The 27,400-nt window shown below is 55.2% G+C and overlaps 1 protein-coding gene across 29 annotated transcripts in view; it reads right to left on the bottom strand.

Moving 5' to 3' along the window:
* Window positions 1-26,972, bottom strand: part of AHDC1 (AT-hook DNA binding motif containing 1) — a 70,629-nt gene extending 43,657 nt beyond the window's left edge. For 6 of the 29 annotated variants that reach the window (XR_012423757.1, XM_074015299.1, XM_074015296.1 and 3 more), the window contains exons 1-3: window positions 26,893-26,931; window positions 26,515-26,650; window positions 26,187-26,284 (exon numbers count right to left, since the gene is read on the bottom strand). The gene's annotated coding sequence lies outside the window, so the exon portion shown is untranslated. The other 23 variants (XR_012423756.1, XM_074015304.1, XM_065526694.2 and 20 more) reach the window with 8 other exon arrangements.
* Window positions 26,973-27,400: the final 428 nt, after the last annotated feature.

The following is a 27,400-nucleotide window of genomic DNA, read 5'->3' as shown; positions in this document are numbered from 1 at the left end:
TCCCAGGCAGTCAGACTACACCCAGTTCAAGTCTGCTAAGGGTGTAACCTCTAGCGAGTGCAACCCTACTTATTGCAGATTATTCTGGCTCATAACTCCTCTGGACCCTGGTCCCAAAGAAAAGTCAGTTTCTAAACCTGTGCTGTCCAACATGGTAGCCACTAGCCACATGTGACTGTGGCTAGTCAGAACTGGAATGCGCTGTAAGTACAAAATATACACCAGATTCTGAAGTTTTAATACATTTTTTCAATGTAAAATACCTCAATAATTTTTATAATGCTTATACATTGAAATAATAGTATTTTGGATATACTGGGTTATATAAGATAATTTGTTGGGCCGGGTGCAGTGGCTCACACCTGTAATCCCAGCACTTTGGGAGGCCGAGGTGGGTGGATCACCTGAGGTCAGGAGTTCAAGACCAGCCTGGCCAACATGGTGAAACCCTGTCTCTACAAAAAATACAAAAATTAGCTGGGTGTGGTGGTGGGCACCTGTAATCCCCGCTACTTGGGAGGCTGAGGCAGAAGAATTGCTTGAACTCGGGAAGTGGAGGTTGCAGTGAGCTGAGATTATGCCACTGCACTCCAGCGAGGGCAACAGCACAAGACTCCGTCTCAAAAAAAAAAAAAAAAAAAAAGATTAAATTGTTAAAATTAATTCCACTTACTTCTTTTTACTTTAATGTGGCCACTTGAAAATTTTAAGTTACATATGTGGCTTTTTTTTTTTTTTTTTTGACACGGAGTCTCACACTTTCACCCAGGCTGAAGTGAAATGGCGTGATCTCGGCTCACTGCAACCTCCACCTCCCATGTTCAAGTTATTCTCCTGCCTCAGACTCCCAAGTAGCTGGGATTACAGGTGCCCACCACCATGCCCAGTTAATTTTTTGTATTTTTAGTAGAGACGGGGTTTTACTATGTTGGCCAGGCTGGTCTTGAACTCCTGACCTCATGATCCACCTGCCTTGGCCTCCCAAAGTGCTGGGATTACAGGTGTGAGCTACCACACCCGGCCACATATGTGTCTTCTCTTATGTGTCTACTGGATAGTCCTGTTCTAACTCTTTTTTTTTTTTTTTTTTGAGACAATGTCTGGCTTTGTCACTCAGGCTAGAGTGCAGTGGTATAATCACAGCTCGCTGCAGCCTTAATCTTCTGGGCTCAAGCAATCCTCCCACCTCAGCCTCTTGCATAGCTGGGACTACACGCTACCATGCCCAACTAACTTTTTAACGTTTTTGTAGAGACAGGGTCTCACTATGTTGCCCAGGCTGGTGTTCTAGGTCTTGCGGGTTCTGGCTTTGGACTAAAGCTTTGCCTTCTCTAGATCAATATCTGTGTGACTTTAGCTCACTCACTTTCTCATATCCAGACCACAGCCTTATGTGTTAGTCTAAATCTCACCACCCCATACCACCCTACCTCAATTTTCTGTGAATCTAGGTTCAGCCAGAGATTATGGCTTAGTCTGCTTTATACACACTATTTAGTGCATTTCTTGTTCATCAATCCCCAATATCTAGATCTCAGCAAGAGTGTGACTATAGATCACCTTTCATGTTAACTTGCCACGGATCTAAGGTTCCAGCCTGACAGGCCAACATTGTTTGCTTAGATCACTGTCTAATTAGGTTTAAAATCTACATACCCCTCAGGAGGAATAAGGTTCTAGATCAGAGGTTGGCAAACTATGGTCCATGGGCCAAATGTGGCCTGTTGTCTGTTTTTATAATTCAAGTTTGATTGGAACACAGCCATGCTCATTCGCTTATGCACTGTCTATGACTGCTTTCAAGGTACAATAGCAGAGTTAAGTACTACTCATGACAGACACTGAATGCTTACAAAGTCTAAAATTTTTACTTTCCAGAATGACCGTTTTAGATGAGCAACAAATCCAACCCACTATAAATTTAGATTCCAGTCCAAGACCATGGCCTAGTCTAATCTAGATCACCTCCTGCTGTGGTTCGAGACAGTGCTGCTGACCAGGATCTAAAACCAGAGCCTAACACTGGTCCCCTGGTGCTTGGGTTCCGAATCCTACTCTGATCTCAGCAGATGGGCCCCAGGACTCCTCTCTGGGATGGAAAGGGTGTCTCTACTTCTTAACTCCCCTAGAGAGATCAAGGCCCATGGGCCCTTCTTGATGGCCTTGGGATGTGGGAGGGAGGGTAGATTCCAGAGACAGCACTGGAGGCTGAGTCAAAGAGTTAGGGGTAAGTCCTTCCAGAACAAGGGGGCAAAATATAATGAGGCCAAGAGATAGAGGAGCCCCACCTCCACCCCTTCCCGGCAGGCTCCAGAGCAGGTCACTTAGCTGGGGGTCATGTGGGACAGATACCAAGCCCTCTGGAAGCCAGGTCAGCGAGCTCTAAATGAAATCCGCATCTCCAGCCCCTTACCTCCAACTACCTGATATATCTCCCCTCAGGGCTGAGCTGGCACCACTACCCCTCTTCCCTTTTCTCCTGCTCTGCTATCTCCACGGCTTTCTTTGAAAACCTTCCCATACCTGTCCCCTTCCCTGCCATTTCTTCTTCCTGAATCCTAGAATCCTTGGCTAATCTTTGTGGTTAAGATCTCAGGGTCTGGATCTGACAAGCCCAGGCTTAACTTCCAACTCTGACTCTAGGCAAGCCACTTCATCTCTCTAGGCCTCCTCAGTTTTCTCATCTGTAAAATGGCAAATAACAATGGTAACTATTTCACAGGTTGTTGTATAGCTTTAACAAGATCCTGAGGTGTATCGCTCTGCCCAGTGCCTGGCACATAGTAAGCATTTAATGCTAGCTGCTATTTTTATTACTGTTGATCATCTAGCTTAGTTCCGTAGATGGACTTCAGCAGGTTTATAAGCCTCACAAAATTTTAACCAACCAAAAACTTGGTTTCTGTTTTTGTTTTGTTTTGTTTTTTGGAGATGGAGTCTCACTCTCTCGCCAGGTTGGAGTGCAGTGGTGCGATCTCAGCTCATTGCAACCTCTGCCTCCCGGGTTCAAGTGATTCTCCTGCCTCCCACTCCCAAGTAGCTGGGATTACAGGTGCGCGCCACCACGCCCAGCTAATTTCTGTATTTTTAGTAGAGACAAGGTTTCACCATGTTGGCAGGCTGATCTCGAACTCCTGACCTCAGGTGATCTGCCCACCTCGGCCTTCCAAAATGCTGGGATTACAAGTGTGAGCCACCACATCCGGCCTATTTTGTTTTTGAGACAGGGTCTCGCTCTGTATCCCAGGGTGGAGTGTAGTGGCATGATCACAGCTCACTGCGGCCTCAACCTCCTGGGCCCAAGTAATCCTCCCACCTCAGCCTCCCAAGTGGGATCACAGGCATGTGCCATCACACCTGGCTACTTAATTTTTTTTTTTTTTTTTTTTTGAGACGGAGTCTTGCTCTGTCCCCCTGGCTGGAGTTCAGTGGCCGATCTCAGCTCACTGCAAGCTCTGCCTCCCGGGTTCACACCATTCTCCTGCCTCAGCCTCCCGAGTAGCTGGGACTACAGGTGCCCGCCACCTCACCCGGCTAATTTTTTGCATTTTTAGTAGAGACGGGGTTTCACTGTGTTAGCCAGGATGGTCTCGATCTCCTGACCTCGTGATCCGCCTGCCTCGGCCTCCCAAAGTGCTGGGATTACAAGCGTGAGCCACCGCGCCCAGTCCAGGCTACTTAATTTTTTATGTCGCCCAGGCTCAAAACTTTTTTAAAAGTTTTTTTATTTTTTTAAATTTTTCTGGAGAGAAAGCCCCTAGGTCTCATCATCTTCTCAAAATGGGTCCTTAGCCAAAATGGTAGCCAGGCAAAAAAAAAAAAAAAAAAGGGCAGGCACATGCCTTTAGTTCAATCCAAATGGGAAAACAGAGGTGCATAATAAAGAAGGGACCCTCAGAAAATCTGGGCAGATCCAAGGCCAGAACCCAGGGGTATCCTCTCCCAGGCCCTACTCCTTCCACCAGTCCAAGTGGTCTCTCTGATCTGACCTCATCATTTCTCACCTGCTTGGCTGTGGCAGCTTCCCAGTGGGCTCCCAACCTCCAGTCGCCTCCACTGAATCTCCTCCACCTCGAGCTAGCTATACCTTCCTCAAATCCCATTCTCACGACACTGCGTCTCTGCCCCGAAACCTTTAACAGCTCCCTACTGCTGACAACATCAAGGCCGAGGTCTTTAGCCTGACATTCAAGGGCCTTCAGAGCCAGCTCCGGCCCCACCAACCTCCTGGCTGTTCCCTCTCATCTGGTCAGCAGGGCTGACTTCTTCCTCTTCTCTCTTGCCCTCCCCTGAGTCTCAATGCCACCCACACACTCACTCCGTTCTGGACAGATTCTGCCCCTTTGCTCAATCACACAGTGTCTCAGGCCTCCCCTGCTATGCCCTCGGGATTGCCTCTGGGTCCAGCCAACCTCTGAACTCACCCTGATTCTGCCAGACCAGCAGAAGCTGGCCAGGCTTGGCTCCAGGAAACAGGCCTCTGCCCCTGCTCTCCAGTGCAGCTCCATCCCTGGACATTGACCCACCTCGGCACTGCCCACATCCCTCCAATTCCCATCTCTTTTGTCTGTCCTCTAGACTTTCAGGAACAGAACAGCGAATCCCACAGGGAGTTAGCAGGTATAGCTCTGTCCTCAAAGTCATGACTCCTGATTCAGTCGGATTGTTGTCTTCAAGCCACAGTGTCCTTATCTATAAAATGGGGATGGCAATACCTGCATCTCACTTGATTCTCACGAGGAATAACTGCCTTGTAAACTGGAAGATGCTTTTTCTATTAAAACCTACTATACAAATAAGAGTAACAACAGCCTCCATCTGTACACTGACTTAAAACTGCAATAACCCTGTAACGTGGGCTTGCCCGATGCCCCTTCTCTGATTCATTTTCCTCCTTTGTACATATCACCATCTAATGACCATTTATTTCACTTGTTTTTACATTAACTGTTTTACCCTTTAAATGTAAGCTCCTTGAGGGCAGGGATTTGTGTCTGTTTTGTTCACTGCTGAGTGTCCTAGAAAAGTGCCTGACATCAAGTGTGCACTTGATGGTTAAGGAATGCATGAGTCAAGTGCTTACAGCGTGCCAGGCACTGTGCTAAGCACTCCTCACAGAGCATCTCATCGGAGGGGTCAGGTACTTTGATGACCCCTCATTTTGGAGATGCGATGTTCAGCTGACTTGCCCTGGTCACGTGGTGGGATGCAACCTAGCTAGGATTGGACTGCAGAGCCTGCTTTCTTGATCACTATATTGTAGTTTCTGTCCAGATGGGGGTTTATTTCTATTTCTTTTCTTTTTTTTTTTTTTTGAGACAGAGTCTTGCTCTGTCACCCAGGCTGCAGTGCAGTGGCACAATCTTGGCTCACTGCAACTTCCGCCTCCCAGGTTCAAGCGATTCTCCTGCCTCAGCCTCCCAAGTAGCTGGAATTACAGGCGCCTGCCACCACGTGGGGTTTTACCATGTTGGCCAGGCTGGTTTCGAACTCCTGACCTCAGGTAATCCGCCCACCTCGGCCTCCCAAAGTGCTGGGATTACAGGCGTGAGCCACCGTGCCCGGCTGTTTATTTCTATTTCTACATTAGCTAAGCCTCTCAAATCTGTCACCCTTCCTATGTCCCTGAGGCCACCAGCCCTCCCAATCCTCATCCTGATCTCACTCAGCAATTTCCTCCCACTTCTCGGCCCTGAACCGCTGTTCATTCTCACCTCAGGGCCTTTGCTGGTGCTGTGCACCCTGCCTGGAATGCTCTGGCTCCCCCATCTCTTTCAACTACCCATTTCTCAAGATTCACCTCTCCCGGGAAGCCCTCCCTCCAGACTTCACTTGCTCCCTTCCCTGAGCTCATGCCTTGTTGTTTATTGCTAGTAAAACCCACTCGGGGAGTGTACGTTGATTTGGTTCATTCTCTAATTGTTTCCTGAAGTTGAAGGCCTTGCTCACCTCTGTCCTTCCTTTCTATTCCCTCTGTCCCTCTCCTGGCCAGGTCTCCCCCTCCTTCCTCTGCTGGATTAATGCCCTCACCCCTAACTCATCTCTTAATCAGGTTTAAAGCTTTGTGATTAATAGTATGGCTTTTGAGTCTCTCAAACTGCAGCTCCACCCTCTCCCTATTAGCTGTGTTTCCTTGATCATGTCACTATACCTCTCTGAACCTGATTCTATCTGTGAAATAAGGATAATATGAGCACTTGCTTCATGAGCAAATGTGCCTGGCACATAGTAAGCACTAAGTATCAGCCCTTTATTATTTCTATAGCATCTTATCTTGTCACTTATCTCCATTCTGAAGTCTTCAGCCTCCTCTCTGCCTCCTTCCCAAACAGTTGTCCCTTCTTTCCAGATTATGACGATGATAATAAGATTGCTAACATGACCCCTTACGATCTGCAGTGACTGGAAACATGTCTGGCACCCAGCAGTTGCTTGGTATTAGTTGTTGAATAAATTAATCAGCTAATTTAATCCTCACAACACCCTATGGAGGAGAGAAGAACTAGTATTATATTCATGTTACAGACAAGGAACTCAAGGCCCAGAGAGGGAAAGCAGCTCCCAGGGGCTGGGATTTAAACCCAAGCAGTCTGACTCCAAAGCTGGGCCGCTCACTGCCCATTCCATCCTTGCCATTCCCATCCTGATCTGCTCTGATGCCAACCCCAGGGAGGGACCCTTTCTTTCTCCAAGTATTGGATCTTAGCATCTAGAGAGATGCTCCCTGAGCCCCTGCTCCAAAGCTAAACCTTCATGTTTTATCTCATTTGAGCCTCACAAAACCCTATAGCATCAGTGCCATTATTATTTCCCCTCAACAGGTGAGGAAACTGAGGCTCAGAGAGGCGTCAAGTAACTAAGGACACACAGGATTCAAAGCCCAAATTCTTTAAATGACATGATGTTTTTTGCAATGTTTTTCTCTTATGGTTTTATCCAGCTGTTGGGAATGGACGTATCTGCCTTGTTTTCCCAGTGAGCTGGGCAGCAAGCTCTCTGAGGCCAACCCTTCCGCCTCTCCCATTGGTGGCCAGCACTGTAGCAGGGTGAGCTGTGTTCTATAGAGGCTTCTGAACTGCTGATCTGCACACTCCTAGGGAGGCATAGCCTGACACTCTGCCTGTTTCCCCCATAGCACTCTGCCCTATCACCCCATCAAACTTAGTGTTGGGAAGGGCAGGGCTAGGTCTCCCCTTCGACCTAAACTAGAGGCTCCCCAGAGATGCCTTATCTCCCAGGAATTCAGGGCTCCCATCTCCTACTTAGGACAACAAGGGGGCAGGACAGGCCAGGTGCAGTGGCTCATGCCTGTAATCCCAGCACTTTGGGAGGCCAAGGTGGGTGGATCACCTGAGGTCAGGAGTTCGAGACCAGCCTGGTCAACATGGTGAAACCCCCGTCTCTATTAAAAATACAAAAATTAGCCAGGTGTGGTGGCAGGCGCCTGTAATTCCAGCTACTTGGTCTGGGCAACATGGCAAAACCCTGTCTCTACTAAAAATACAAAAAATTAGGCAGGCGTGGTGGTGCATGCCTGTAGTCCCAGCTACTTGAGAACAGAATCACCTGACCCTGGGAAGTCGAGGCTGCAGTGAGCTGTGATTGCTCCACTGCACTCCAACCTGGGTGACAGGAGTAAGACCCTGTCTCAAAAAAAAAAAAAAAAAAAAAAAAAAAGAAAGAACGAACAAATGAACAAACAAGGACTCTGGATCCCAGCCTTTCAAGTTCAAAGGGCGGCTCCACCACATACTGACTGTGTGACCTTGGGCAAGTCACTTTACCTTTCTATGCCTTAGTTTTCTGATATATGAAACAAAGACACTAATAAAAGGGCTGCTATAATGATTAAGTGAAGATCTATTTACAAAGTTGGAATTGTATCTGGGACATGGTAAACACTATATACGTGTTTGTTAAATAAATAAAAGTTGAGCTCCACTTAGCTCTGGAAAGGTCCCCGTGGTAGGGTACAGAGCTACTGACAAAGCCCGTTCCAAACATATAACTGAAGACACACAAGGAAACGTGAAGAGGTAGCAGAGACCGCACACCTTTGGGAAGCCCCTTGTGGCAGGGACCCACTCCTCCTCCCCACATCCTCCAGAGACAGAGGACCCCATTTCCTGGCCTAATCAGTCTTCTGTCCTAATCCCCCCACCCTAGTCCTCAAGCCACTTCCCCTCCCCTCCCTCCAACTGTTAACTCTTCCCATGCAATCAGATTGTGGCCAGAATTCAGGCCCTGCTGCTTAGTTGCTGTGTGACCCTGGGCAAGTTACTTAGCCTCTCTGAGCCTCAGCGAGCTCCTCTATACAAGGGGATAATCCCCCTGGAGGTCTGTCCTAGGGATTAATGAATAACTGAACTCATACCCACGGATATGTCCATAGATACTAAGACATGCTGGTGTCCCACAGTCCTGAAAATGTGGATGGGGATGCTGTTTGGGCACTGGGGTTGGGGAGAGGGGAAAGGGGCTGCTGTTAAAAACTGACCCCAACTTCAAAAGTTTCCCCAAGGGTGCCTAAGCACCATCCAAGGCAAGTTCCCCATCCTTCCAACCACCATCCTATGACATCAAAATACTGTTTATTGAGAGACAGGCAGGGGCCTCAGGTCAGGCCCCTCATTGCCACAGTCACTACTTCCAAGGCCCTGAAGCAGACCTGGGTGAGAAAAGGGAGGGAAAGGTGGAGCCACAGGTGAGATGGGAGGAGAGGACCCTGGTGGGGAGGACCCCTGGGATGAGAGGGGCAGAAGGGGAGAGGGACAGGCACCCAAGGACCTCCCTCTCCCCCACCGCTAACCCAGCAATCACCTGGCCCAACCTTCCACCCATTCGAAAAGGAAGAGGAGCCAGCAGCAGTAGGTTATGATAGGCGATTACCCGTCATTAATTAATTAAAATAAACAGCAGATTAAATACAGCAAAATTAAAATAGCACAGGAAATTAATTCTCTCCCAGCCCCACCTCACAGGTGAGGTGCTTAACGGGCCCCTTGTAGCCAGGATCCAGGGCAGCCTGGGCTGGGGGCGTGCGTCGCCAAAACCTGCCTGTTACCACAACTCCCGACAGCCCCAAATATCAACGGCGGAGCCCAGCCACCCACAGGCATCCACCTGGCTCTGCCACCCCAAGATTGGCCTCCTGGCTCCTTATCCCTGGGGGACTCCAAGCCCTGCTCCCTAGTGGGCAGGAACGGTCCTGACACCCTCTAGGTCAGGGGTTGGGCACTGGGCCCTCCTAAACACATGGCCCACATCTACCACACAGGTCAGGGCAGAAGAAAGGAGGGCCCCTGGCCCTCTCTTCTGGGTCCCCTCTGGGGCTTGGAGTCAGGTCTCGGCAAGACCCCCCAACTTCTGTGCTGAGCCCCTAGCCCCTCATTTGGAGTGCCCCAAAATCCATCTCTGAGGACCCCTCACTTTCCTCCACTCTTTGGCTTAGGATGCTCTGGAAGAAAGCACTGCTGAGGCCCAGAATCCCAAGCCAGAAAATGCCTGACCCAGTTGGCTAGACCAACCAACCCCTAGGACGTGATGCCAGAATTGCCTCCTACACAAGACTAATCGGCTCATTGCACAGATGGGGAAACTGAGGCCGGGGAGGACAAGGCATTTTGTTTGTGGTCTCCCAATGACCTAGTAGGAGAACCTAAAGCTCTCTAAGGGGTCCGTTCCATGTCACCGCTACAACACTGGATTTTCAGAGGGCAGCTCAGTTCCACGCTGCCCCCTCCCAGCCTAGCTAGCCACTGAGGCCTTGCCTCCATAAGTCCATCTGACAATTTTCTTTTTTTTTTTTTTTTTTTGAGACGGAGTCTCGCTCTGTCACCCAGGCTGGAGTGCAGTGGCCGGATCTCAGCTCACTGCAAGCTCCGCCTCCCGGGTTCACGCCATTCTCCTGCCTCAGCCTCCCGAGTAGCTGGGACTACAGGCGCCTGCCACCTCGCCCGGCTAAGTTTTTGTATTTTTAGTAGAGACGGGGTTTCACTGTGTTACCCAGGATGGTCTCGATCTCCTGACCTCGTGATCCGCCCGTCTCGGCCTCCCAAAGTGCTGGGATTACAGGCTTGAGCCACCGCGCCTGGCCGACAATTTTCCCTTCTGTCCTGTGCAGCAACTGGTTAGACCTCAACCAACCTCAGTTCCTGCCCTCGGGCTTGCTGTTCACATAGTTTGCTTGGAAGCTCCTTCCCCAACTTCTCCCTGCCCAAAGCCAGCTCAATACCAGTTCCTCCATGAGCCACCCAGAACCCTGACAACTTCCTGTAAGCTTCTGGGGTGGAGCTGAAAGCGAAGACTCCCTCTCTGCGGTCTGCGTGATACGGTTATCAGGTGAGCTTTCTGTAGACTAAGAGAAGAGTCTGGGCCCCAGCAGCTGGCACAGTACCCAGCTCTCAGAAGATGCTCAGTAAATCTCTTCATCTGATGTCCCCCCATATCCAAGTGATAACTGACAATAATGGCTGTCATTTATTGAGCAGCTACTACAAGCCCAACAGCTGCACTGCCCCATCCTTGCACGACGAACCTTGCTCACAGAGGCTGTATGATTTTCCTAAGGTCACTCAGCTCAGGAACTGGAACCCCACTGATCCTTAACTCTAATTGGATCTCCTCTCCATCCTACTCACCACTTCTAGGTTAGACCATCATCTCCCACTTGCACTTCCTAAGCCCCTCAACTAGCCTCCCTGCCTCCAGTCTCTCCCTCCCTTGGTCCTGCCACCAAAGATTTCCCATAACCCCTTGTAGCCCACTGGATAAAACTCAAGCCCCAGGGCATGATATCTACACGCTGTGACATCTGCCTTCTGGCCTCTTTGCAGTGTCTCCTCTGGTCTGTGAATGTCCTCCGCTTTCCCAGCATAACACACTTGATTCACTTCCAGGCTTTGCATACGCTATTCCCACTGCCTGGAACACCCTTCCCACGCTTCCTCTGATGAATTCCTACACATCCCTCAACATCCAAGATCAAGGGTTACTTTACAATGGAGTTGGAAGAGACAGGCAACAAATAGGCTGGTCACAAAACTGAGAGCCCTGTGAGGGAAGGGCTCATGTCCATCTTGGTCACTACAGTATCCCCAGGGCTTAACTCATCAATGCTCAATCAATATTTGTTGAATGAATCAGTGAATGCTCTGTATAGACCTGCTGACTAAACAGAGAAATGACAAAAGAATACAAGGCCACAGTAGGCAGGGCCGGAGGTAGACAGGGAGAGACTGAGGCCAGGAAGGGCAAGGACACGGTGAAGAGCAGTAACAAATACCGTCAGAGCTAATCTGCAGCAGGCCACACTCTTGGCAGAGACAGTGTTTATGAGAGACAGAGGAAGGAAAATGATGGTGTGAGGGAGGCTCTCAGTGTGTGTGTGTGTGTGTGTGTGTGTGTGTGTGTGTGTACATAGGCAAGAAGAGGTGAGGACACATGTGTGTGCTGCATTTGTGAATTGGCCTGTGTGAGAAGGCAGGGAAGTATGCAAACATGTACGTGTGTGTTTGTCGGGGGGCTGTGTACGCATGCCATGAGGGCTTGGGTATCTATGAGTGTGTGTGTAAGGCTGTGTGTGTGCACAGGATGCCGTGTGTGTACATGATGGAGGTTGTGCACTTCCGCTAGGAGGGAGTCATTGAGAAAGACAAGAGGAGACACACGAAGGAGGGGCGAGTGAGTGAGAAACTATATATGGGGGGCTGTTGTGAACATGTGCATGAGGAGATGGTGTCCCTGCAAGTGTGACCAGTGGGGAACATAGGTAAGAGGTGTCAGGGCTCTGCTGAGGGTGCAGCTGCCATGGCCTCGACCACAGGCCTGGTGCCAGAGGTGGGGGCTGGCCCTGGGCCCAGGGTGGGGGGTTCTGACAGAGCAGAAGATTCCTCAGAGTCCTCCCTGGAGCCACAGGCGCCAGATTACCATGTCCCTAGGCAGGGAGGTCGAGGAGGAGGCCCAGATGTGCGTGCGCCTCCACATCTGTCCACAGTAAAACCTCTGGGCATTTCTTTGTCTTTGTCTGTGTCCGGGTGTGCACGCCTGTGCTTGTGTGAGTACCTCCGGCTGTGTGTCTGTGCCTGTCTTTGTCTCTATATGTTTTGGGCCTTTGTCTCCGTGTGTGTGGCTGGTGATCTATGCCTGTCTGCATGGCAGTGTCTGGTTTTGTGGGTGTCTACGTGTGTCCTAGACTCCATGCATGTCTAAGTAGTGGGTGCCAGCATCCTGCTGGACTGCTGTTTGCATTTGTGGGTCTATGCGGCCTCGGTGTGAGTGAGGGCAGATTGTGTTTTTGAGACTGTGGGTCTAGGCCTCGGTGTATCTAAGTGTGTGCTTGTGTTTCTGTATGGGAGACTATGCCATGTGTTGTAGTATAGAGATGCTTATCTGTCTGTGTGATGTTTGTGAGACCAAGGATATGTGTGTGTCTGTGTCTGTGTGTGTGTTGGGTGTGAGGGGTTTGTCACAGACTGGTGAGCAAGTTAATCTCAGACTCCGTGACACGTGGAATAAAATCACGCTCCCATAATGGGATCATTCGTCTTCCTGTCCAAGGAGAGAACCAACTCTTCACCCTCCACCCTGGGGGAGCCAGTGGGGCCAGGGCCAGGCACCGGCCCCCACCCAGGCTGCCTTCTGGCCTCAGCACCCCCACCCCCTCCTCTGCTGCACCAGGCTCATTCTGCCTCCAGAGTGCCCTAGTGCCCACTGTGGGCTGGGCAGGGCTCCAGGACATGTGACTGGGCCTTAGAGGCCTGTCCTGGGCCCCCTGCCCCACCCACTGCTGAGGAGGGCCCTGCCCTGAGATGAGAGCTGGGGGTGCAGGAAGGACTCTTTGGGCCCCTCCTTCTCCTGGAGGGGAGGGATGAGCTGCAGGCCCGGCCGGGATTTTCCATCTCTCAGCAACAAGATTCCTGGTGAGCAGGCTGCGGGGTTTGGCAGGGCGCCTGCTGGAGACCCGCCCTCACCCGCCAGGATGCCTGGGTCCCTGGGGCCAGGCAGCAGCGGGTTCCCTGGGGAGCTGGGGGTGGGAGGCCCACAACTCCAACCTACTGTTTGCCTGGGCCTGTGGGAAAGCCAGACCCTTCCAGGCCCATACCTCCCAACCAAAGATGGCTCCCCAGCACCCCCAGCAAACCACTACCCTTCCTCTGGCCTCCCCCAAGCCCCAGCCTTAGCTTAAGAAAGCATTCCCAGGCCAGCCACCCAGCACCACCCGCCCCCCCACCCCTCAGCACACACCCAGCCTGGGTTCTGCACCTCGCCTCCAAGTGCGAGGGCGCTCAAGGTGAGGGTTTTGCTTCTCCTCTCAGACCTAGGGGTCTGAGGACAAGGCTGTGTGTCCCGTATCTGTTAAATCCCTCTTGGTCTTAGCTCTCCTTCCTGGCTGGGCTGAGAGACACCAGGAGAGGATTTAAGGTCCAAAGTTGGGGAAACTGAGGCAGTGAAGCCCTCCGCCCTACTCATCACAATGAGTCAGAGGCAAAACCCAGTCATCTGGACTTGTCTTAGTGCTGCCTAGCAATAGTGGCTGCAGTTCTTTCTTTCCCGTGGGAGGGTGCAATTTCCGGAGGGGATGAGCATCAGCTGGAGGGAGTGGGGAATGGGCAGGTGGGCTCCCTCAACCCTCAGCACCTTGGATGAGCAGTTGGAGAGCAGGTTTGCTAAGAGATTAAGGTTGAGGAGGAGAAACGAGATGCTCCATGATTTATGAACCTAATTCTTCTCCCTTAAATTCCCCTCCAACCCCCAACCCCCCCCAGCCTGGTCCCTCCAGGGCCATGCTGTGGCCCCAGGCCAATGTCAAAGCCCTAACCCATCCATCAGCTGTTGCCAGGGAGTTTCCACCCCAGTGGGTTCCAAAGGGAGGGGCACAACTGACACTAGGGGCTCAGATTGATGGGGAGAGGGCATGGCCCTAAGGAGTCTGCCAACAGACCCCTACACCCTCCCAGAAGCTGGGGGCTCACAACATCCAGGGAGGAAACTAGGCTGGCGGGTGGGGCCCAGGAGGAGGTAGCCTCCCAGCTCTGGCACCACACCCAGCTCTACCCTTTCAAGAGGCCAGGAGACCTGGGATCCCATGGGGCCCTACAGCTCACAGGGTGTGTGACCTTGGGTGGTGACTGCTCCTCGCCAGGCCTCAGCCTTCCCACTGCACAATGCAGAAAGTGGCTCAGATATCCCAGGTGACCCCCTTTTGGCTCAGCCCCCTTAGCATTAAGCCTTGCCCTCTGTCCAGAATCTGGCCCAGAAGGGGTAAGGTCACAGCAGCTACCTGAAGGAGTCCTCAAAGCCACCCAAGTCAGAGCTGAAGAGTTTATGAGGATTACCCCTCCACCACATGCCCATTTTCCAGTCCCTGAGAGAGGATCTGGAGTCTGCACCAAGACCTGAGTTTTACTGGTGAGGTGGTTAAGAGCACATGCTCTAGGGACACATAGACCCGGATTAATGTCCTAACTGCACTGGTAACTTGTTATATGAAGTCCTGTGCCTTTTCTCTGCCTCAGATTCCCCATCTGTAAAATGGGGTAATAGTGCCTTCCTCCTAGGACTGTTGAGCTGAAATGAGAAAATGCATGCAAAGGCCTTGGCACAGTGCCTGATACATAATAAGGGCTTGAACAGTGGTAGCGATCATAATTGTGGTTAGTATTAACATAAATCCAGTGGCCAGGGAGAAGTGGAAAGAGGGATCCCTGACCTGGCTGGAGGCGATGCCAGCTTCATCCTTGAGCCAGATCAGGACCCCCAGGGTCTCAGCCCAGAAGGGCCAGACCAATTCCTTGAAGCCCCCTAGCTGTCTCCCCTATTCGTTAAAGGCCTCTCATTAGTAAGCCTGGGCACCTGCCCCTCCACGAGTAATAAGCCTCATTAGTATCTTAGCCCCAAGCTCTGAGCCCAGAGTCTATATGTGTGCACACGCATGAGGGTAGGGGGCTGCAACAGGCCACCAGCCAGGAGACAGCATCCTCGCCAACCACACCCCCTGCCTGTCATCCGCAGAGCCCGTCACCACCCAGCTTGTCACCTGCCTGCCTCGCACCCGCACCACCTGTCACCCACCCAGCTCGTCACCCACCCAGCCCATCACCTGCACCACCTGTCACCCACCCAGCCTGTCACCAGAGCCGCCTGACAGACATCTGGGTGGGGGACAGGAGATGGGGAGGAGAAGACCACAGGGGTGCAGAGCTGGGGGCCCCAGAGACCCTGTAGGACCCCCACTTCAGCTCGGCATCCTGCAGCATCGCCATGGCAACCTCTCAGCCGCAACCACTTTCCCAAACATCCCCCGCCCTCCCCCCCCCAGGCCCTGCTCTTAGCTTAGCTGAGCTGAGGCTGAGAAGAGCCTGAGTGACAGCAGAATGGGGCAGGAAGGAGGGGGCTCCCCAGCTGGCTGGCCTTAACCACCCTTGCGCCCCTCTGGACTCGGTTACTCCATCTGCAAAATGGAGGGGCCGGAACGGAGGAGGCCCTGTAGACAGGCCATCCCTCTCCAGCCCGGATTGGCTGAGTCGGCTGCCGGTTAACCTGTGAGGGCTGGGGGTGGGACGAAAGGACCAGGGTTTCTGGGTTCTTCCACACTCCTCTACCTTGGGCCCAGCTCAGAGAGGCTGGGCCCCTGGCCCAAGCTCACACAGCAGATGAGGAGGCACAGGCTGGACAGGAGAGGGGCTCTGCCAAAGAACTGCCAGCTGGAGGTGCCATACTGGGTGACCCAAGGTGACCAGGGGCAGAGTTGGCCCCACCTCCGAGCTGCATTATTTATAAAACCCAGAGCAAAGAACTGAGCAACAGCTGCGGTGCTGCCCCTCCAGGGGGCACAGGCCTCGGTGGAACGGAGAAGACACGGTGCCTCCTCAGGGAAGGCCCCTAGGGTCCCGGGCTCCCTCCAGGGCTGGCTGGGGCAGGGGCTGAGGTGGGGAAGGGGGAGCAGCTCCGTCCCTCCCCTCCCCCTCCACTCCTCCAGGCAGGCAGCGATAGGATTACTTCTGCATGACTGCCCGCTCCACAGGGTTCCAGAGACCCTCCTGCCTGCAGCAATCTTTAAAATTCCTCCAGCCCAACCTCTCTCCCTGCAGTGAATGCTCCAGAGTCTACCGCAGTGTGCCCACTGCTGCCGCCGCCACTACCCCCAGGCAGGCTGGGACCCAGGTCCCTGGTGTCCATGGGCAAAGATGGACCCATTCTCAGGGTGTAGCCCTGTGTCCCTCAGAACCCTCTAAGGCCCAGGCCCCGGCCCATTCCCTCTGGCCCTTGGTGCTGCCCCAGTCCCACAGCCATGGCTCCAGCTGGGGTCAGGCATGCCAGCTGCGCCAGGGCGGATGGGCACATATGTGCAAACACCCCCGGTGGATCTTGGCATGCCTGCCCGTGGGCTTTGCTGCCAGAACCTGGCTGCCCCACCTCTGCTCCGAACCCCTCCCTATCTCACCAATCCCTGCTACCCCCAGGGTGGGCAGACAGCTGGACTAAGCCAGTGCCTGTGGCTCCCCAGGGCACAAGAGGCAGGCAGGAGATCGATTCACTGAATTTTTTAAGGCCCTAATGGAGCCTGCATCCCAGGACTTGCTGGACTGGGACACAGGCGATGTCTTGGGGACCCTTCCCACAGCACTGCCATTGCTTCCTCTTTCGGGTCTTGGGGGTCAGTGGAGCCCCTCTGTGAGCCTTCCCTCGGCAAGAGAGGAGGCACGAGGGACCCCTAGGAAAGAGAAGGGATTTGGGGGCTGTGAGCAATACCCAGAGCCCCCCTATCTCCCGAGTCCTAATGCAGGCAGAAGCAGCTCAGCCTCTAAATCACTCCCCTCATGCTGCCCTCTGAGGCGGATTCTGTGCATCTGTAATTAGGGGGTGGAACAGATGGTGGAGATTCCGTTTAAAATCATGCATCTAGTAAAGTAACCTTCACTGTCGGAACTGACTCCCAGGGAGACCAAGCCCCGCAGCCTGGATTTGGTGGTGGGGGGTAGTGTCAATCCAGCACCTTCCCCATCCCTCTCCCTGAAGCCCCAGGCCCCATGTCCCTCTCAGGTGAGCCAAGGGGTTGGGGGAGGGGGCAGTGATTTGGCAAGCACTTGAAAAAGTGTAGGCTGGGGGCAACTCCCCCTGTCCCCCTCTCCCACATACATGCCAGAGCCAGGGCAGGGCTGGGTACTGAGAGTTTCCTGGCTGAAAGACCAGGGTGACCAGGTGCCAACAGGCTCTGCCCCCACCCCAAAGGGGCCCCAAACCTTCAAGCCCAGGCCAGGGTGCCCAGAGCACAGGGTCTTGGGTGGGGCAGCTTTGAACCAGATGTCCAGTCTCACTGTCCAGGAATGAAGAGCCTGGGGCGGTGAAGGGGTGGAGATGCCTCCCCAGGCAGAGGAGGCTCTGGGAAGAGGGGGAGGCCTGGGCAGCAGAGAGAGAGAGAGAGAGAGAGCACACAAGAGTGAGCAATGTGTGTGACAGGCTGAGGCTGTCTAGGGGAACAAGGTGGGGGAGAGGGTGTGCTGGAATGTGCCAACGGTGGGAGTGAGGGTTGCAGAAGAATTAGGCGGGGTATGTGACAGGGTGCCGTGGGGTGCAGGCAGAGCACAGAATGGGTGCAGGGTTGTGACTTGCTGAGGCTGTATGTCTTTGTGTATAGGTGTGGTATCGGGGTGTTTGGAGAGGTGTAGGGGTGTCCCTGGGCCCTTAGGTGGCTGAGGAAAGTACTGGAGCTGAGACCATCTGGGGAGTGGTGGGGCCGGGCCTTTAGGACTGCCTGTCGAGGAGGTGCTGGGATCCAGGGGGCAGTGTGCACGTGTGCACGTGCAAGCTTCGGGAGGTATCAGAAGATTCAGGGCCTGATCTGTTGGAGATATACTATAACTGAAGCCATGTCTCTGTGTGTTTGAGGCAAATGTTGTGGCTACAGAGGGTGTTCTTGTTTGAGTGGGTGTTTGAAGCAGTGAGTGTATGTGTGTTGTAGGGGGAGGTTGTATGTTTGGAAAGGTATAGGAGACGATACCGGTGTTTGGGGAAGTGCTGAGCTATAGTTGGGAGAAATGGTGGGGGCTGTGGGCAGAGTGTGTGTGTCTGGGGAGGTGTCAGGGCTTTGAGGGTGTGAGTCAGTGGGAAGGTAGCAGGGCTGTAGCTGGGTCCTGGATGTATCTGGCAAAGTGTTGGGGTTGGACAGGTGGTTGATATGCTGAGGGTGTGGGAGCTCTGTGTGTGTGTGTGTGTGTGTGTGTGTGTGTGTGTGTGTGTGTGTGTGTTGGGGTGTTTAGGGATGTATTGGGGGATCATAAAAATCTGGGTTTTAAGTACTAGGGCTGTGAACATGTGCCTGGAAAGGTGTTGTGGTGGGTGGAGGATGCACTGTGGTTTTGGGGAGGAGCTGGGGAGTGTCTCTGGAAAGGTTATTGGGATTTTAACTGGGTACCTGCAAGGGTCTGGGGAGGTGTTAGAGACCTGAGGTCCCTCTGTACGTGGGAAGGGAAGAATGGGTCTCTGATATCAGAGATGTGCCACGGGCTATGGTCCATGTGTGGGCAGGTATGAGGGCTGTAACCGGGTTTCTGGTGTTGGGGAGGTGTTGCAGGTGTGTGGGTAATCACATGGTGGTTGTGTGTTTGGGGGTGTGTATATGTGAGGTAGCTGGATGTCGGGGGGTGTCTGTATGTAGAGTGTGTGTGGAAGTGTGTGGGCTGGGTGTTGTAGGTGGATCAGTTGTGTTTTAGGTGTTAGAGCTGTGAGTGTGTATACGGGGCAGTCGTCTATTTAGAAGGTGTTGGGAGCTGTAATTGAGTCCCTGTGCCCCAGAGAGGTGATGGAGCTGCAGGGTGTGTGTGTGTGTTAGGGGGGATGCCCCTCTGGGAGAATGAAGGGCAGCGTCCTGGCCTTCACTCCGGGGCCTAACTGGGGGCTACCCGCTAGAACCCCTATGGTATGGGGTGCCTGTGCGGGGGTGTTGAGACAGGCAGTCCATCTGTCTCAGCCTGTGCCCAGGCCCAAGGAGCGGAGCTGCCTCCTCGCTCCCTGGGGGGCAGCAGCAGATCTGAGCCCACCCATCTGCCTTCAGATGGTCGAGGCAGGAGCCTCCACAAATCTGCCTGGAGGGCATCACTGTGTTTGAAGAGACACAGGCTGGGGGTGGGGGAACTGCACAGCAAACAGTCCTCACGGAGGCTCCTTTAAAAACCACTGACGCCAGGAGAGAGGAAGAGGGAGGACAGGGGCGGGTATGTCTGTCCTTGTGCATCTGTGTGGGTCAGTGCCCAACTTCCAGGCCAGGGGCCCCTTCCCACATGCTTGTGCTGGATGTTCCTGTTCAGGTAGCACTCAGGCCTTGGCAAACACTGCTCCAATCTAGGCAACAGGCTCCCAGCCTCACACCTGAACTACACCCTCATATCTGCAGTCCCTACACTCACATGCATTCATACACCTTCCCACATGCATGCCTGCCACTGCACCCTCACAGTGAAGTTTGCCCCATGCCCTTAAACCTTCGTCTCTGTACCCCCATCACACATACCCCACCCGGCAAAACCTGCAGTTACACACACCCATCTTACACACACACCTATCACATAAATGTGCATCCACACACATACCTGACAAGTCACTCTCACACATACAGCCACACACTCCACACACCTTGGAGCTCCCTGTCACACCCATATCCTATCTCCCATACACCCAGTCTCTGTCACACTCCATGACACTCGCCATCTCTTCTACCTGCACATGCAAGCACATGTTTATACACACATGCCTCACCACCTTTGAGACAGCTCCCCACTACCCAACCCACTGGGCATTTCTCGGTGTCCAGGCCAGGCCCTGAAGCTTCCCAGAAGGGCTCTCACCAACTGAGAGGACCTTCTGCCTCCCCACCCTGCCAGCTGGGTCAGAGTATGGCGGGGGGGGGGGGCGGGCGGCAGGGGCAGGTTCTCTGTGCTCTGGTGTGACTGCCACTGTATGTGTGAGGGTGTGATAACATGTCCTGAGACCCATGACAGGGCCTGCGAGTCAACACCCGTACGGGGAAAGAAGCACAGGTGCGTGTTCACCAGTTATGTTCGTGAAACGTAGAATGAGTGTGCGGGTAGAGATTTACATGTCACAAATGTATGTGTGTGTGTGTGTGTGTGTGAGAGACAGAGAGAGACGCAGGGCCTGTGTAGACAGGTGTGGCCATGGGGGCTGCGTTTATACGAGGGACATCCCCCAGGTGAGTGTGAGGGGGTGCTTCCCAAGACAGGAGAGGTACACATCTGCAACTGGTGGAGGGGTCAGGGCTGCAGGCCTCTCAGCAACCCCTCCCCTACGAAAAGAGGAGCAGGGAGCAAGGGGCTCTGGGCGGCTTCTCTCTCTTGCTCTTTCTCCCTGACCTCTTTAGCAGCTGGAAGCTGAGCCGGGGGTGGAAGGAATGGAGACTTGGCTGGCCTGGGGGTTTGGGGAGGGAAGAGGGAGAAAACACCTTCCAGATTCTCATCAAATCCCTGTTTGTGGTTTGTAGCCTCCAGTCTCTCCTCCCTCCCTTTCCCTCCCTCTCTCTCTCTGTCTGTCTGGGTTTCCCCCTTTCTTTATCTCTTCCTGTCTCTCAGCCTCCCCATCTCTCTCCTTCTCAATCTCAGTCACCCTGTCTCCTTTCTTGTCTCTAAGTCTCTGTCTTCCATTTTTCTGCCTCCTCCTCTCTGCCAGCACCTCTGTCTGTCCGTCTCTCCCTGTCCCAGTCCATCTGTCCGTCTCTCTCCGTCTGTCTGTGTGTGGGTGTCTCTGTCCATCTGTTCCACCACCCATCTGTCTGGCTGTCTGTGTTAGTCCTTCCAAGGGTGCCCACTCGCTCCCCAAGGCACCCTCCCCCAGGTCAGCAAGGCCTCTCCTGGCTCAGGGGGTGGGGAAGGGGTGCAGAGCTGCAGCTTCTGGAAGCTTCAGTAGCAGCTGGGCTGAATTGGGAGTTCGGGGCCAGCCAGCTGCAGAAGCGGCCCCTCCCTTGGGCTCCCAGGCCAAGGACCCCAGAGCAGAAGAGGAGAGAAAACAGGGCCTCATTGCAGTTGGGTTTGCGTGTGTGGTGGAGGGGGGCTGGAAGGGGGCTAGAGGGAGGCAGGGCCTCACTTTACTCTCACTTCACCATTGCCCCCGGAGCCAGGCCCTGCAGGAGAGGGATCCTTGATGCCCACCTTCCTCATCCCCTGGCCAATGGAAGAGATGCTGGGATCCAGGAGGGAGGGGCCAGGAGAGGCCAGGCCTTGGGGGAAGGAGGGGCTGGGAGCCAGGGCTTCCTGTCAGCTGGGCTGGAGGGGGGCTCCTTCCCTACTCGTTTCCAGGCAGTCCCTGGGGACCCCTCCTGCTCTGGTCCCAGTTCCAGGCACGAGGGGTTGTTCTTGCCAACTGCACTGGGGCCATTCCCACCTCCATCAACCCATAGGGACATGGGGGGATCAAACCAGTGTCACCCCCACAATGGTGGAGGCTGGTTGTGGCTATGTAGTGACCCTGGCCCTGTCTAGGCACTGGCCATCCTGAGTCTAGCACCTCACACACACATATATACAGTGCATCCCAGTACGCACCGCCTGCCCACGCCCCCTAACACCACTACCCACCATCATGACATGAACGCAGAGACCAGCACCCTACCTTGCACCGGTGACAGCGCCCCCGTCACAAAGCCAGCAGCTTCAGACAGCATCCCTCAACATTCTTCCTGGCTACTTTATCCCTGTCCCCCACTCCTCTCCAATAGCTCACAGTCCAAATCCCACAGTGGATGGGGAAACTGAGGCCCAAGAGGAAGGGATGAGAGGACACAGTCATCCCTCCTGAGACCTAGGGATAGGATCATAAATGAGGAAAGAAGAGATGCTGCAGGGGCAGAATCAGGCTCCTTCCTGACCTACCACGGGCAAAGTCCGTATTGGCTGCGCCCTCCACACAGCCCTTCCACTGGGCCAGGGCCAGGGCCAGGGGCTGGCTCCCTCCCTCTCAAGCTCTCCTTGCCCCTGGTTGGGCCCCCTCCCTCTCCCCCGTTCTGAGCAGCCCTCCCTGCCCTCTCCCTCCCAGCTCTGGCTCTCTCATCCTCAGCTCTTGGAAGCCTGACTCACTGTTTCCCCTCCTCTCTCCCCTCCCTCCCTCTCTCTCCCGGCAGCAGTGGCGCCTCCCCCTCCCCTGGGGGGGCTCTGGCCGCAAGGGTGCCCGCCTGCTTCTCTCCCCAGGCTCCAGCCCCCTCCGCTCCCAGGAGGCCCCCTGCAGCTGTTCTAATTCTCTAACTACAGTGAGGTGGAGTGCAAACAGCCCAGATCCCAGCCTGGCCTTGCCAAAGGTATCTGTGACCCCCACGCTGGGCAAGTGGCTCCTCTCCCTAGACTTGGCTTTCTCTTGTCAAACAACTGGGGGGTGTCCAACTGGATGATGCTCCTGGCAACTCTGGGACCCTAATGTTTCCCACTTTTATAACCTGGGTGTCTTCTGGCACAGAGCACCTGACAACCTGTAGTGTGCAGTACCTGCCACAGGCCACGCCCCCCCAGGTCCCAATAAAAGCTCAGCTGTGTTCCAGGCATTTGGGGAGGGCAGAGGGGAGATGCTACCCTGGGACCAGAAGCATTTGTCGAAAACCCTGGAATCCCTCTGTCTCCCCATTTCCCTCCTCCTGTGAGAGTCTCTCTCCCCGACCCCCACCTGTCCTCCTCCCTCTTCCCAAACATCTGCTTGTCTCTCCTCCAAAAACAACCCCAGAATCTGATCCTGGGTGAGAGGCCCTCAGTGCTGCCTCTTCTCTGGCTCCAGGGTGGGGAGTGGTATATTCCCAGGCCTTCTTGGTCCCCGGCCCCCACCTCCAGGGGCTGTAATCCCAGCTCTTCTTGCCTGTTTTCTCTTTCACTCTCATCACTGGCTTTGGTCTCCATCTTTCTCTCTCTTCACCATGCATGTGGCTGTGGGTCTCTCCTCCCCATGCCCCCACCCCTTTCCCTGTGGGGGGCCCATCTGCTGGCATTAGCAACAATGTTACCCTTGCTTCCTCCCATAGTCCCCAGCTCCACTCCATCCTGGCTTCCACCTCCCCACTCTGTCCCAAGAGACCCAGGGGACCCAGAGACAGAGCTGGGCTCCATCCCATAATAGTGAGTCTGCTTGACCTCACCAAGCCAGACCAGAAGGGCCTGGGCATCTGGTACGCAGGCATGACACCCCCTGGTCTTGGGTGGCTGGCATGAGACACAGAGCTCTGTGTTCTACAAACCAAAAAAAAAAAAAAAAAATTGAAGTTGACCTGGGGGTGGGACAGAGAGGGGAAGGGGGAAATGAGGGAGATCAGGTTTGCCTGGAGGAAGCCCCTGTCCAATGGGGAACAGAAGCATAGAGGAGGGAGTGGTTCAAAGTCAATGCTCCAGGCTGATTGGAGAACAACAATGTCCCTCTGGGGCTCTGTCAGTCCAGAACAGCTCCCCCTACCCAAATGTCTTCTGCCAGGGGCAGTCTGCCCCTCAAGCCTCCAGCACAACCATAGCAATCAGGTGGAGACCCCATCTTTTAATCTTTTGAGTCCAAGTCCAACTTCCCTACTGTACACCTCCACTTAGCTCAGCAGGGGGTTCCAGAAGCCTCCCAGCCCAGATCTAAGTACATGCAGTGGGGGTTAACAAAGCCCCCCAGCTCCCAAACCCCTTCCCCAAAGGCCCCATCAAGGGCTGGGGAGCAATGCAAAATAACCCCAGAATCCTCATGCATTGAAACTGAGAAGCTATGCTGTCCATTCACAGTGCCTGAGGGTGGTAGGGGCTCCCTGCCCCCACGACCCTGTTCCAGACCCCCCAGCCCAGCAACAATAATAAACAGCTAGCTCTTTTTCTTTATGACACCAAATTTCTCCAAGCCCAACAGCTCCTTCCATCACTACCTCAGCCATAGATCACATTAAAAACTCACAGAGGGCAACTTAAACACATCACATTTGTTTCTCTCTATATTATTTCAAAAGTAACGGCATTAAAAATGGATTTTACTACAGAAAATAAATATCAGCACGTGGGCCGGGAGCCCAGATAGAGGAAAGAGCCCACCAGGGGAATGTCCCTGAGGGCTTGGGCACAGTTAGGCACTGACCAGATTAGAAAGGCCAGGCTACACCTTGGGCTGTGGGGGATTCCTGGGGAGGGGGCAATGCCTGCCCACCTGGGCATCTGCCCCAAAGCCGGATGAAGAAGGACAAGTCACTGGTTTGGGCTGGTGGCCACTGGTCCCCCAAAGCTCATGCCCTCACTGGTCTTTGCAACCCCTGAAGAGTGGGAGCTCTGGGGCCAGAAGTTCACCAGTCTCTGGGGATTACTCCAACTATTGACACAGCAGGAGAAAAAAATGAATTCAACTTACTATCCAGTTTGATTTTCCATTACTATAAAAATAAATATACATCTGCTCAAAGGAGGGAGATGGCAAGCAGCATGCACATGCCACCTGGGGGGTCCCCCCCACAACCCAGCCTGCCTGCCCCCGCCCCACTCCAGGCTGGGGGACAGACAGACTGGTAATCTTTCACTTACAGCCCCAGCTCACACAGTCACACACACCGGGCCACAAGGAACAGGAACAAGCCAACAATAGAAACACCCCAAATGCCCCTGGCAGGACTCTGCCCAGGCCCAGGCACATGCCCCCGCCCAGCCGGCGGCGACAGCAGCAGCGGACAAAATGTGGCCACCCTGACCCGGAGGCAAAGCTTGTCCTCACACCCTGAGCTCTGCCCAGGGAGCTGGGGCCAAGTCCCGCCTGACACCAACTGGTCCGGCGGGAAACGCCTGCCCAGCCAGACAGGCACAGGCCCCCCAAGGGTCCCTCCTTGTGCTCAGGGACCAGGCTGGTGCAGTCCGGCCCTGCCTCCCAGGGTGACGCCTGGGCCCAAATTCAGCTGGCCCTGCCAGTCAGGCACTGGTGCAGAACCGAGGGCACCAGGCTCAGCCCCTCCCAGCCCAGCCCCAGGGCCCCCAAGCTGGGAGGGAGGGGAGACTCCCCACCCCTCCACATCTGGCCCTGGCCCCCAGGGTCTGCGGTAGAGAATTCCCGCCCCCGCTTCTCTCTCTCCCTCCTCCCGCTCTGTGCCCGCTGCCCGCCTCAGGGACAGCCCCAGCTCCCGCCTCCGGCCAGCAAGGCCCACATCCTTCCTCCCTCAGCTGGCCCCTTCGCCTGGCAGGAGGCTGGGGGGTCAGGCTGCTGGGGAACCCCCCCAAGCTCCCATCAGTCCTCATCCCCAGCCCCCAAACTCTGGGTTGCTGTCCCTTTTCCTGTAGAACAGGAAACAAGGTTATTTCCTAGACTCAGAGCCAGCCCCCTGCCCCTCTGGCTCTGCCCGGGGACCCAGACCCAGCAGGGGAAGGCGCCCTCAACCAGCAAGCAGAGATTCAGCAATTCACCCCAGCTCCCTGCCTAGGGGGCTGACAGCTGTCACTCAGCACCCCACCCCCTGGGGAAGAGGGGGCCGATTCAATCAGAGCCCCAGAGGAAACGCATTGATAGGCGATTATTTATTTATTTATGCAAAAGTGAGCCGACTTTGTTCGCCAGGTAACCGGGCACGCGGCCCAACCCCTTCAGCCCTAGCCGCCCCCAAATCCCTCCTCCGCCCCACACCCCCTCCGGGTCATTAGGTCCCCGCCCCTCAACTCCCCGAGAGCCAGTGGATCCTAGGGATTTGGGGGTTGGAGGGGAGGGGCTCCTCCCTCCGCAGTCTCCCCTTTTCCCAGCGCCGATCCTAAAATCCAGCCTTGTTCTCCGCTCCCACGGTCCCCCCTTCATTCCCCCCCCCCACATTCTCAGCAAGCTGGAGAGCAAATTGCAGTTTTAAATCCAAAGGCGGAGGGAGGGGGAAGGAGGAGGGGGCGCGCGGCAGCGCTGGGCGCGCACCTCGCCCCCGAGCCGGGGGAGCCGCGGGGCGGCCAGGAAACCCGAGAACCCCCCCTCCCCGCCCCCCCCTCCCCGTCCACCTCCCCCTCCCCCTTCCCGGCGCTGCCTGCCAGGCTTCGAGCCGAGCCCAGCCGAGCCGCGGGCCCCGGTGGAAACAAAGACCGATCGCACCGCGGGCACCGCAGCCACCGGGTCCAGCGGACCGGACCGGGGGACGCGGGCCCCCCCCACCGTGCGCTGCACAAAAGAGCCCGGCCGGCCGGTCCCCAGCGGGGGTCTAGGGCTGGGGAGGAGGCGCCACTCACCGGAGTGCTGGGCTGCCGGCTCCGTGGGTCCGAGCCAAGCGAGGGGTTTTAGGGGGCGTCTGTCTTCCGGCGGTGGCAGCGACGCGGGCGCCCGGCTGCTGAGGAGAGGAGTCGTGGAAGAGCCCTGAGCCGCCCGCCGTCGCTGACAGCATGGCTCGCGCCTCGGCTCACATTCTCCGCCGCTAACTCCGCTGGACACGGCCCCCCGCTCCCGCGGCGCCCCCCCACCTCGATCACTCCTTCGCTCTCTGCGCTCCCCTCGCCCTCCCGCCGCGCACACACTCTCCCAGCCCTGGACACCCCCGCCCCCACCCCCCCAATTGCAAACCTGGGAGGGAACGCGCCCCGCGTAGTCCTCCTGCTCCTCCTCCTCCGCCCTCCTCCCTCCCGCTCTCTCTGGCTGTCTGTCTGTCTCTCAGACTGTCTCTATTTCTCGCTCTCTCTGCCTTTCTCTGCTCTCCAAGCTGGGTGGGAAAAGGAAATGAGGACAGAAAGCAGACGCTGGCTTTGGGTGGTGGTAGCTGGATTCCCTCTCTCCCTCCCTCCCCCTCCTCCCCTCCCTCCTCCTGCCTTCTGCTCTCTCCGCTGCGAGCGGGGCTGAGCGCAGCCTGGCGGGTGGCTCGCTCTGCCCGCCCGCCCGCCTGTCTGTCTGTCTGGTCCGCCTCGCTCGCTCCCTCCCTCCGTCTCTCGCCCTCGCCCTGCCTGCCTGCCTCTCTCCGTCTCCGCCGCCGCCGCCGATGCCTCTGCGAGCTCGCCTTACCTTCGCCGCTCACCATCCGGAACCCTAGGGGGGAGCGCGCGCGCGGCACGCCGGGACTTGTAGTCCCCGCCCCGGCCGCTCCGCGCGCGGGGAGGGCGGGGCCGCGCCGGGTGCTCCGACGGCGCGGCCGGGAGCCCCGGGGACCCCGTGCCTGGGGCGCGTCTGACTGGGGCGCGTCCTCGTTTACCAACGGGCGCAGATCCTCCCCAAGAGTTACGAATGGTCCCCGTGTTCCTTGTCTCCACCGGGGGGCTCTGGTTCGAGCGGAGGTTGCGAGTGGGAGTGAAGGGGCGGGGTCTGAGAGCGGAATGGGAGTGGAATAGGGAACCAGGGGATTAACCAAAGGGGCTGCGACTTTCTGGGGCGTCCCAGTTAAATGTGAGGAGGAAAGGACGGAGGAGAGGACCGGCTCTCTCAATCTGGGGACGTTATCCTTTTCTGAAAAGGTTTCTTA

This window comes from Macaca fascicularis, chromosome 1, assembly GCF_037993035.2.
Source record: "Macaca fascicularis isolate 582-1 chromosome 1, T2T-MFA8v1.1".
NCBI lineage: Eukaryota > Metazoa > Chordata > Mammalia > Primates > Cercopithecidae > Macaca > Macaca fascicularis.
This window is presented reverse-complemented; position numbering and strand designations above follow the sequence as displayed.